Here is a 4,704-nt window from a genome sequence, read left to right as displayed (position 1 = left end):
GAGGAAAGCGAGGAAAGCAGGAGAGAAATGCCGAGAAAGCCAGGGCGAGAGAAAGCGAGAAAAGGAGACGAAACGCGGAGGAGCGACGAAAGAGGCGCGGGACGGAGATAAACGAGAGATCAGAAAGCAGCGTCGAGAGAGAGAAGCGACGACCACACACAACACACACACACACACACAACACACACACACAACACACAGCACTACACACACACACACACAGCCACACCACTCACACACACACACACCATCACACATCACCACACACACACAGCGACACACACACACACACTACACAGCAGATCAGACTGAGAGCAGATATGAGCAGAGAAGAGAGAGGACGAGCAGAGAGACAAGAGGGAGAGAGAGAGGAGGAGAACAGAGAGAGGACGAAAGATGACGAACGAGAGAGGAGAGCATTCTGGAACGAGAGAAAGGACAATTCGTCGCCAGCGAGAGGCTATATTATATATATATTATATAATTAAACATACACTCATTCACTTCTGTCTATATATATATATATATATGTATGGGGCCTATGTATTTAATAAAAAATAAAAAATATGTATAGCATTCACATAGACGTATTACAGTCTTTCATTCTGGTCGACACTACATTCACATTCTGACCCTGCTTGCACTTTAATCGGCTTGATGCATCAGGTTTCCACATGCACCACATCACTAGTACGATGACACATTACTTTCTAGTGTTACTGCCATATTTCCTATTACTCATACAGGCATGACCGAAACTATCAAATATTTCCTGATTTGGTTATTGTATTCCCCATTCCTGACCTATTTTGAGTTTTGCGAATATTGCTGCTAACGGTAACGTGTGTACAGTTCATGTATTTGGTATTTTAAGCTGATTATAACTTTTCCCTATTAGACTCTCTCTCTCTCTCTCTTGCTCTCGTTCTCGCTCAGCCTTTCCCCATTCTTCTTCTCTCCATCTATGTCTTTCTTCCTCTCGCTCTCTTGCTCTCCCCATCTCTCTCTCGCCTATCCTCTCTCCGCCACCTTTCCATATTCTGTCTCCCTTTCTCGCTCGTTCGTTCTTTCTTTTCCCTTCTGTTTTTTCGAACTTAGTCGGGCTGCGCCTGTCCGTCTCCTTTCCCCTCCCTCTCTGCTCTTTTGCGTTCCTCTTTCTTTGTCGCCCGTGATACACGCGATTCATACGTCACCATATTTCGGATGTCTTTGCTTCTCTTGCGCAACAAGTGTGGGTCACTCTCATACTGTCACCGCTATAGAATGTTAGTGCGCATGCGCGCGTTCATGATTAGACAATATATTATGAATATCTCTTAATCCGAGCCGCAATGGATTTAGATCGCTAGTTCAGTAAAATGCTCTTTTACAACGTGAGGCGATTACCCGGCGACAGAATTTCGATACAATGTCGGCATAGTTTACGCCAGTCTGATATACTTACCGAGCTGACGACCAACAATAGGAGCGGAAGTATGGGTCGCATTGTCACGCCTGGTTCCGACGCAGTAGTCGGCTGTATCTAATACGAGCTTTCTGGGTTAGAAAAAATGTAGGGAATGAGGGCAATATTACATCGAATAGTCGTATATCGGCGTTAGAGAGGTGGAGATCGAATATATGCGTTCAATGGACATGATGTCTGCTTCCACGCGATAAAGCTAACGATGCTGTGTCGCTCAGCGGCTTCTTAATGTAAAATACCTAACGCAAAATTATTCAGTATTCTTAATGTACTTGTTTTTATTATTTTGTTATTATATTATATATATTTATCGTGATTAAATAAACAATTAAAAACCATTTCTAACTAAATTTAATAACTATAATAATGATGATGATGAAGACGACGACGACGATGATGATGATGACGACGACGACGATGATGATGATGATAATAATAATAAAATAATAATAACATTAGTAAACAACGTTATTCGTGCCTACCTAATGTGCAATATTAGGCAAAATTAATACGCAGGTTCGCATTATTCAATAATGATAATGACACATGAAATATATAATTACGCGTGAAGTTATGCGCGGGAAAAGTAACATATATAAATTTACAATTTTCTAACAACAAAACGTGGAAATAAGGAAAAAGCACGAACCGTGTGAACGGGAGTCACTCTACCGGCGCTGTCTATACTCTGACAAGTGAACGACGTAATCCACGCGGGTGTACGTACGTGGTGCCCAGCAGGTGCGTGTCGCTATAACAACGTAAAAACCGCTACTTCTGCAACCACGTATACACTTGTTTCTCGTAAAACTCGTCACCGTGTCTTCGCGTCGAAACCGTGCCTCGGGTATAGCAGCTGCTGTGCAATCAACGCGATGGAGAACGGTAACGTCGTCGTTCGTCGTCGTCGCTTTTATTATTGTTTGTATTTATCTTTCCGCTCACACAGTCGTAGCATCGCTCACGATCACGTATCTCGCTGGTTCGGAGTGAGGAAGCCGTCGCGGCAGAGTGCGGGTTTAACGCCAGCAGCGGTGCCGCTAGGCGGCTGCCGCCACGCTCTGGTTACCGGCCTGCCGACGTCAGCTTGGCGGGGCGGTACGGTCGCTACGGCGAGAACAGGGAAACTGCTACGCGTGCCGTGGCGTGCCGCCTCGTCGGTCATGCCGCCGTCATCTATACCGATGTTAATATAATAATACCGGTTGTTAATAGAGTGGTTCATCGTTAGAGGCGCAGGGAAGTAGCCCGAACACGGCCGATCTTCTCCGAAAGAGAAGATGAATTAGCGGCGTGCATGTAACACCCGTGCGCCAGTAGTTCAGGTTAGCCATGTGTGTGTGTGTGTGTGTGTGTGTGTGGGGAGGGGGGGCATTACCAGGGGCGGGGGGGGCATTACTAGGGGCGGGGGGGGGCATTACCAGGGGCGGGGGTCGTTCATGCGACCGGTGCAGCGAGGAGGGAGAAGCACTATGAACGCCCTTGTTTCACTTTCTCTACGCTCGCCGCTGTGCGCAAAAGATCGCACGTGGGACTGCGAAGATTAGAATAACACGAGCGATTTCCCTGACGATTAATGACTATTCCGCCTAACTTCTGAAGGAGGAGAGGGGAGGGTGGATAGAACCATAGTTGTCGTTGACGAGGGAACCGGGGGCATGCGATTACCCTATAGCTCCCCTCCCCACGTACCTAACCGACTCAGAGAAAATAAATCTCCCGGCTGACCGCTTCCGGTATCACAGAGGTAAGGGGGGCAATACCAACGATGAGGTTCCATATAAATATCAGCACTCATGGACTCTTGATATAAATGGACCAGTGATTTCGTCACCGTAAATAATAAAAGTAAAAAAAAAAGTCTACTTTTTCGCAAAATGTAATTGATTCTGATAACTTTTTATGGTTAAATTGCTGCATTATACTTCCTATTTTACTATTCTGTTCGACGTGAACAAACACTCGTGACTCGTACATACACATAGCAAGCATTTAATGTCGTTACCATTATATCAAATCGCCGATTTTTTTTAGATTTTGTACTAGTTGAGAAACAATCTTATCAGGTAAGAATTTGAGTATACATTAGTCCCGTACGTTAGTACCTACTTTTAATGTAAAATGTAAAATTACAACAAACATTTTATAAATATACACCATAGAAAATTCGTGACGTAATCACTTTAAGCGTTGATCCGACTGCTATAACATAGCAGAGAAGACGCGACTTCCGTATTTATTGATTCCTATGGAAGTTTTTATCGCTATAATCGTCATACACAAATTACCACCTCGCTGCCCCAGTGCGCGGGGAAAACAACCGTATTTCCGTGCTCGCTAATTCATGCAGCTGCCATTTCAGTTAAACGTCGCACGTGCAATTAATGACGTGCCGTTTTACCGGCGTGTAATTTCACGGACGGCGGTTGTACATCGCTGCCTTGCACGTTTGAGTTGTTGCTAATCGTTATGACGTCTCTCTCGCTAACGTTAGCTGGGGGCGTGGCACGGCAGGACACCATCCGGATATGGCGATGGGCTCCACGCATGACGCGTGGGCGCGCGCCCCCGAAACACTACGCAGCGGGAGATGCATGCGGTCGTCACAAACTACCGGGTAAAGAGCTAATAATATTAGGTAATTATATAAACTTATTAATTAGTATTATTAGCTCTTGATCGAATCCATATTAACAACAGTGACATCAACAACGATGTAAATAACAATAATATCAACATCAATAACAACAACAATAATAACAACGACGGTGGCGACAACAGCAATATTACGAAAACATTAGAGACGGTGGCGACAACTATTTCCAGTGTTTAGGGATACATGAATGGGCGAAAATGGAGGATAGGCGTGTAACGAGACAGAAGCGTGAGTATCACGGTGGGGTGGGAGCGAAGTATAGTGGGATATCACGGTGTTAGGCGTGGGGAGGGGGAAAGAGGAGGGTCGGATAGGTCGGCACGGGGTTATGGGTGGCGAAGGTGCAAGGAGGAGGCGATAGAGTTGTCACGGGGGTTGAGTGGGTGATGGTGGAGGGAAGCATGAGTTACGTGTACGGGTGTGGGGTAGGGGAACAGGGCGACTAAGTGCCACCGGGGGGTGGCGAGGGAACAGAGCGATATCACGGGTTAGTAGGACCAAGAAGTGACACACAAAGCAAGCCGTTGCTAAAAACGAAATGGCTGTATCCGTAGCAAATTGCGAGACCTTGCAGGATATGCCT

The sequence above is a fragment of the Priapulus caudatus genome, unplaced genomic scaffold, assembly GCF_000485595.1.
Source record: "Priapulus caudatus unplaced genomic scaffold, Priapulus_caudatus-5.0.1 Scaffold92, whole genome shotgun sequence".
Lineage (NCBI taxonomy): Eukaryota > Metazoa > Priapulida > Priapulimorpha > Priapulimorphida > Priapulidae > Priapulus > Priapulus caudatus.
This window is presented reverse-complemented; position numbering follows the sequence as displayed.